Source organism: Pinus tabuliformis, chromosome 4_1 (assembly GCF_031772625.1).
Source record: "Pinus tabuliformis cultivar Carrire ecotype Pingquan chromosome 4_1, CPIR1, whole genome shotgun sequence".
NCBI lineage: Eukaryota > Viridiplantae > Streptophyta > Pinopsida > Pinales > Pinaceae > Pinus > Pinus tabuliformis.
In genome coordinates, this window is record NC_142303.1 from 518788213 (window position 1) to 518796660 (window position 8448).

Below are 8448 nucleotides of genomic sequence, written 5' to 3' on the forward strand. Positions count from 1 at the left end.
TGCTTCCTCAACTTCTTCCAGAGAGATTACTCTCCGAAGGGCCCAGTTTTGATCATCTGTGATAGATTTAGGAATGGCATTAGTAATTTCCTTTATAGCTTCCTCTCTATTGGTTCCCGGTTCTTGTGCTATGGAGCAGAAGTGGTCCGATAACAGAGCTGATATTTCAGTGTGATTCTTAAGGACCTCCCCTTCATTGTTTTTTAGTTCTAAGATCTTGTTTGCACTTCTATAATCCATGGCCGACCTATGAAAGAACTTAGTGTTCTGCTCCCCTTCTTTCAGCCATTGGATTCTTGATTTCTGCTTCCACAAAGTCTCTTCTTGCTTGCATCTGCTGTGCCACTGTTGAGTGAGCATTTTTTCTTGCTCAGAAGTTTCCTCGCTTCTGTTTCCTACTGTACCTTCCCTTTGAATTTGTTCCAGCTTGTTTTCTATGATGCTTTTCTCCTGAAAGATGTTTCCAAACACTATTTTGTTCCATTCTTTTATTCTATTTTTAATGGTTTTTAGCTTTTTTTGGAGGTTGAACATTTTGGAACCTGTTTCTTCCGCCAGTTCCGACCACCACTGCTCAACCATCGATAGAAAATTAGGATGGTCTAACCAAAACTTTTCGAATCTAAAGGGCTTATTCCTGGGGGTGCCCTGAAGTTCGACAATGAGTGAAATAGGCCAGTGATCCGAACCTCCACTTGGGAGGATATCCGATTCTACTGTTATTCCATCCAATAATATGCTTTCTGAAATTAAAAAACGATCAAGTCTGGAGGCTATTAATCTTTCGCCCCCCCTTCTGTTGTTCCAGGTGAATTTACCACTCTTAGGGTGAACATCCACCATCTTGGCATTATCAATAAAACTTGTGAAGGCATCTGCATCCCTGTTAAGTTTCCTTAGGCCTCCTTTCTTTTCCAGAAGGGTGGTAATCATGTTGAAATCCCCCCCCAGAATACATTTGGAATTGGGGTGTCTTTCAATGAGTCTAGAGATCGAAGATAGGAAACTTATTTTGTCTTCTAATAACTGAGGGTTGTAAATGTTAACGCATAAGAAGGATCTAGAATTACCTGTGGGTTGAACCTCCACCGCAATGAAATGTTTACTTGCCTCCGCTGATAAAATCCAGATTACCCTTGTGTCCCAAAATATTGCCAGGCCTCCTTCATGACCTTGACTCTCGATCTCCAGGACTTCAAAATTTCTCCCCAGCTTGATGCGAATGCGATCAATACTGGCTCTGTTACATTTAGTCTCTTGTAGGAACAATATATCCGGTTTATATTTCTGCATTTTTCTCTTTAGAACTCTCTGCTTAGCCTGGTTGTTAAGCCCCCTTGCATTCCATGATACAATCTTCATGATAAAACAAATTATTGGAAGGACGGGAAGGCGCTTAGCACCTTCATCTTTCCTGCGTTACATAGCATCTCACCCAGCTCCTGCAGTACTTCTCCACTTGTTTTGCGGCCCCTGCGTCGTTTCTGCTTCGAACCTGAGGTTCTTCCCAGAAGGCTCTTGGTGTAGAGGCTACTGCCTTTGACTATTCCTAACTTCCTATTTTGTTTTTCTAGTTCAGCTTTTTGCCGTGCTATGAATAAATCATTAACCTTCTTGATTTCCTCATCCGGCGCTGTTTCAATTCCTTGAGTCCTCCAGCTTTCAGCAATAGCAGGGAGGTTTAGTCCTTCATAAGTTAGGGCCTCTTCCAGCTCTAGATCCTCACTCCCTCCTTCACTGGTTAGCATATCTGTTTCTTCTTCCGTTTCTTCAGTTCTCTCTTGCATTTGGATTTCATTGTTGAAATCTCCTTCCTCAGTTTCTTTCCTGGTTGGTTCTTCCTTTCCTTCATGCCCTGCGTCCTCAGTTGATGTGTTGTGCTTATCCTCTGAATCCGTTTCAAGGTCTAGGACACCGAAAGAGTTGTTGAAGTTGTTTCTGTTTGTGTTGCCTTTGTAAGCTCTTCTTCTGTTGGCTCTTTGTCTGTTCTTTGGTTTAATGAATGAGTCTTTGTCTTTGTTGTCTTGCACTGTTTCAGTTTCTGCCTCCTTCTTGTTCATCGGGCAGTCTCTTATTAGATGCCCATGCTCGTGGCATTTGCGACAACGAAAGGGTATCTGCTCATAGTCTATGGCCTGAAAGTATTCCTCATCCCTGTATTCTAGCCATAATCCTTCGTGCAGCGCGCCAGAGACATCCATTTCAACACAGATTCTGGCATAGGAGGTATATCTTTTCTGTAGTGTTGCCTCTGATGCCTTAATGAAGGTTCCCAGCTTGTCACCAATTTGTTTTAACGCATTCAAGCCCCAGTAGTCAATCGGGAGGGAGAACAGTCTGATCCAGACTGGGACTCGAGTGAAAGATTCCTTTTCTGGGACGAAGTTTGGCTTCCATGGTCTCATGTACAGACCCGCTGAAGCCAGAAAGTATGGACCACCATCGAATACTCGGTCTTTATCTTCTAGATTAGAAAACACTACCGTGAAAAAACCTTTTGCACCCAGATGAAGCTGAACATCCCCTCTCGGCTTCCATTTCTGTCTTATCCATTGGCACAGAGTTCTTTCTGATGGCCAGACTCCCATAAATTTACAGATAATGGCATGTTCCGCCATATGTTCCCTATAAGCCTGGATCTCTGGGTCATTGATTATTACCCTCAGATTATCGTTCTTTTTGGGCTTGCAAGCTTTGTTAGTTGTGGGATTCTTGTTGGGGTTTGCGCTGGTTTCCCCCTCCTTCTCCGGTTGTCCCTCATCATTGTCTTTTTGCTCTTTGTCTTCTTCTGATTGTTCTCCCTTGTTCTTTGAAGATTTGGGTATTGCGGCTGTTTTGTCTTTAGTATTTGTCCGGTTCTGCACCTCTTTGTTTCTGATTCCTGAGGTGTTATCTGTTTTGTCAGATTCTACTGGTTTTTTCTCCTTGTTCCTGCTGCCAGTCTGCTTATTGTTGTCCCTTCCTGATATTCTGACTCCTTCTTTCAGGTTTTGTCTCTGATTCTGCATGATGATCTCCTTGAAATTTGGGGTCCCACTGGACCCCTTTGCTTCCATCCAAACCGACAACGCTTGCCCCTTTCGAAACAGTGCAGCCAATTTGGATCTGTGCGGTTCCAGCTCTGAGTCAGGATCTGTCCAGCCTGAACCCTAGTTCCAGAGCTTGTTCTCTCCGGAGCCGTCCATAGTTATTATTTCCATTACTCAGGTCCTCCTATCAAATGCATAACAACAGTTCTACCCTGATCTACAAATATATATTATTAATATATAAGTTATAGATATGTTTTTTTTTTTTTTTTTTTTTTTTTTTTTATTTATTTATTTATTTATTTATTTATTTTATTATGATTATACTATATTATGATATCTTAAAAGAGAGGGAACATAAAGACTTATCAATAGCCAAAAACAACATAGATATGTGAAGTTTTGAGCTTTAGCTAAAGTGTAAAGAAATATTTAATTATTGTAATTTAATCATGGAGTAATGTGGCTTCTGTGCCGTATTTTTTAATTCATCTGATGGGTTGGATGTGCTTGTAATCTATCAAAGCTTTGACCAAAATCAATGCTATTGGTGCTGCTTTTACTCTAAAATAGAAAATTATGGGGACTTGGACAGTGATTTGAAGCATTCAAGAATTGATAGTTTTATTCGCAAGCCCAAGCCTGAGATCACAGAGGATGTGCTTTGGATTTCATAGGCACCACCTATAAATTGGTTGGTGAATTCAAGATTTTCTACTTTAGAAGATAACCCCTATTTCAAAATAAAATTATGTATTTGCACTCACCACAAAAGAATTTTCCCTTTTTTTCTTTTAAAATGACTTTTATATTATCATGGTTCCCATATTTACAAAACTTAGAACCTAAAAGATCAAAACTAGCATAGAAATGAACTTAATGAGAAAATGATTAACGAAATTAGATTTTTTTCCTAGAAGAGTGTCTCTCTTTCCACCTTTGGAAGAGCATCACTCTACTCCAGTTCCACCTCTTCTGTTGTTATTCCCATTCCTCTTGCTCCAACACTAGATTGTACCAAAGGAACTAGCAATGACGTCTGTTTGAATACCAAAAATGCCTTCTTCAATCCTAATAGTAGCCTAAATCTATTCATTAGTTGTTAAAATCTAAAAAGTGGAGTCATCTTCAGAGATTTGAATGCTCCTTTCTAATGTCTCTGAGTGGCTTTAGATATCCATATCTACATATTCTTATCAAAAAGCAATTTTTCTTTACTCATAAAAATGATTAACGATGCTTGCATTGGAGTGAGTAGCGAGATGATATTCCAAAATCTTCTATTCTTTTGATGTACCTTTGCACCTTTAGAGATAATTACTAATTTTAAACAATGTTCCATTTATGAAATGTTGTGCACGAATTATAAGTTGGATAATGTTGTTTATTTAAATTTCACTCCAAAATATAATGGATCGAGCATTTTTGGGGTTTGTTTCGTTTCGTCCAAGTGTGGTTGAATGGCTTTAAATTTCTTAAAACTACATTAAAGATATTCTAGTACATAACTTTTGTAAAAACCTTGTTCTTTAAGAGATGTTTTTTAAATTTGTAAACACTAAGGGATGTTTTATAAGTGAAATTCTTGACCATGTGTGTGAAAACCTTTTTTATTCAAGAGATATGGTTTAAAAACATGTAAACTTTGTAGTAGGGATGTTTTATAGGTGAAATTTATAATAATTTGTTATATATATATATATATATATATATATATATATATATAGTTAATTTTTTATCATCTTTTTATTTTAAAAGATGTGGTGTATCAATAAATTATTTATGATAAAGTTTGATATTTTGTTATAGGTTATTGGAATCGTCGATTATGGAAATTGTATTAGGGTTTAAGACTAATGTTTATTTTTATAATAATAGATGTGTTTATTTTGAAATATAGTTTTCAAAATTTTAATTTAATTATTAGTAATTATTAGATGGATAGTAGGAATTTAACTTCCACATAATATTTTTAGTAATATTCACACATCAAAGGTTGAGATTTATTTCAAGAGTATGTATGCCTTTTCTATCTTATTAATTAAATTGATTAATTAAAAATATGTGATATGAGCATGTGCCATATGAATACGAGTTATGCTTTTTTTGGGCATGTGAGATTATTGGACCATAGAATTGTAAGAAAGCCTATTCATACGTTAAGATTCTCCATGGTAAAGTGGGAATGGATTTTCATGGTTAATAATTTTGTTACATGTTTTTTTTAAATATGTTTAACTCATTAATCTTTTTATAATTATTAATAATAATAAAATAATAGTTTAGTTATTCTTTATAATATTTTTAAAACCTTGGCAATGTGAGATGTACCATGAAGTAAGTGTTTTGATGCCTATCGATATTTATCAACTATTTAATTTATATGGTTGTGCTAGTTGCACTGAGAGGCACATTGTATAGCCTAGTATGAGGGAGATATGTAATTCCTTCCATGCTCAACCTCAAGTTAACATGTGTCTCTTTTAAAATAATGATAAAATAGTTTCTAAAGAAAAAATAATGTCAACTATAGTAAAAACAAAAATGAGCCCCGATGGGGATGTGGAAAAATGAGCCAATGGAGGTGGGGAGGAAGCTCGCCATCCCACCGTCTCTCCCAGCATTAAAGTGGAGGGATGACGTGGCCATTTCTCCCCATACACTCACACATGGCACAAGCTTCCATCTCCAAGAAAATTAAGATGGTATCCTTTGCATCCTCAATGCTTTGTCACATAGCCCTCTATCAACCTGTGCCTTTCTGTTATCGTCACATCCACTGCAATTTGTAGGTGGGATAATTCCCCTACAAAACCCAATTCCTTGGTAAATTGGTGAAGGAAGTCCCAGGTTCCCTTAGCCTAGATCTCCATAGTTTTCATTCCTCGGCAAGGAAAGGAGTTTGCATCATTAATGCAATCTTAGGGGAGGAAACATCGAGAACAAGAGTTTCCTGATGTTGTGGAGCATCACAACTACAAACAAACAAAGTTTGGAGGGTCATCAGTAATTCAGTAAATTCACATCTATCCAAGTACACCTGCAACTATTATATTATGTTTTCTTATACACGGTGGATTTCACTATCTTGTAAGTAGGGTGACCCTCTAGAGTTTAACTTTCCTGGTGTAATTTGGTTTTTTTTTGTTCCTTTCCACTCTCAAAGCTCCCCCTATGTTGCTTTACTTTATGTTGTTTCACTACGACTCCTCTTGGTTAGTATGGGTGATGATCCCCATTGTTCACACTACCTCGTTCTGCTTAAATTCTTCTTGGATGACAAGTCCTCACCACTCCCTAACTTTCTTCAGCTATGGTGCATGTATTTACTTGGACGTCATGCCAAGGAAGAGAATGTGATCTCATCGCGGGTTTGGAGGGTGAAAATCTTCAAGTAGACCCTGAGCCTAAGCTAAAGTCTAGTCTACTATAACAATTTTCCACTTTGTCACCCCACTCGAAATTTAAGCAAAAATTCAATAATTGGAAGCCTCGACCACTAATGATTATCAGGCTTATTTAGACTCTGAAATCCAAACTATAGTTGTTGGTTGGGTTCCTAACCCTAGTCACACTAGGGGACAATGAATTTAATACTTTAACTCCATCACCCTTCACTAGAAAATGAAGACGCTTATGAGTTATTTCCTCAAGTAAAATATATGGATCACAACGAGATAATTACCTACCTCAATGAAATCCAAAGGGTCCATGTTAGGCCCCTATACTACTAGTGTAACCCATTATTGTTATTAGTACAACCCCCTTATTATATTGATGTACCCATGTAGTGCCCATATTGTTACTCTTGTGCCCCATAGAAGCCCACTATTGTTATTATTGTGCCCTTACATTATTATTCTTATGTCGGCTCTGATTATGTTATGCCCCCTTAGACTCCTATATATAGAAAGGAGGTATTTTCATTTGTATCATCCAAGAATTGTTCATTTATGTAATGTAAAGGAGGTTGCTCCCTCGAAGAGGCTGAATTCTAAGGCGTTGATCTTTCTTTTCTATCTTTTCTTGAGTTGGTTTCATAACATTTGGTATCAGAGCTTTGGATTCTAGGGTTTCGCTGCTCCAAACAGGTCATCGTGGAATTTTCGCTATAAATTTTTTTCTATGATGTTTCAGAAGTTGAAAAAAGAACCCATTTGAGAAGAAATTGCGCTGAACCTTGGGTCCAAATTTCAGAGCTTTTCGCGCGATATTTGCTGAGATATGATCTGAGGAAGTTAGTCTTTTTGCAGACTCCTGAATTACATTCAAAACAGGTGACCTGGGGAAAATCGTCATAACTTTCTCTCTGAGTATCGGATTGAAATTTTGTAAGAAGGTATAGAAAGAGGACGGAATTTAGTTTCTTGTATATCTTTTTAAGAACCAAAGGTCGAAAAATTGACACGTAGCACTTCATACAAGTTCACTCTTCTGGAAAGGTCTATAATCAGGTCATCTTGGGAGATTGTGCATAACTCTTTCTTGGAGAATCCAATTTGGATCAGACTGGTGGCATTGGAAAGAGGACACATAGGGCTACTACAGGGAGAAATTTCATAACTTAAATATCCAAAATTACAAAGTTACAGTCGTTGCAAGATCAAGATCCTAAAATAAAGAAAAAGCAAGATGAGGAAGTTTGGTGGCAAGGATCCGGTAAATTGGATACTTCAGATGGAGCAATATTTTGATCTACATGGTGTACCATTGTTACAAAAGGTATGTATTGCATCTTCATATTTAGAACCGGATCAATTTTTATGGTATAAAGGGCTTTGTTCTCGTAAACAACTTGTTACATGGTCAATTCTCACGGAGGAAATGATAGCACATTACGAGGATACAAAGAGCATCACCTTCTTTAGAGCAACACCACAACAATTGGAAAGAGTAAAAGGGCTTTGTGACATATTGGAAAGTAAAATTATGGCAACAAGGAAGTATACCCCTCACAACTATAAAGATGGAAGTTTTGTTTCTCCAAGCCTTCCAGAACCTACAAGGGTTACACCACAACAATTGGAAGAAAAAAGAGAAAAAGGGATTTGTTACAATTGTGATAGCAAATGAACTAAAGGTCATAAGTGTGCCGAGAAGAAATTATTTTACATAGAGTATGAAGAGGAGGAAGAAAAGGATCAAGAAACATCAAAAGAAGAGGATATATGCCAGGACTCAACCCCAGAGAAAGAAGAAAAGAATCAGACCACATCTTGTAAACTATTAGCAAGAAAGACCACTCCTCAAACTCTCAAGATAGAAGGAAATATTAAGAAGAAAAAGGTGAAAGAAGTGAAATATCACGTCAAGAAAGAAGAAATGAATCCAACCATATCTTGTAATTCATTGGTCGGAATTACCACTCCTCAAACTATCAAGCTAGAAGGACATATCAAGAAGAAAAATGTTCAAGAAG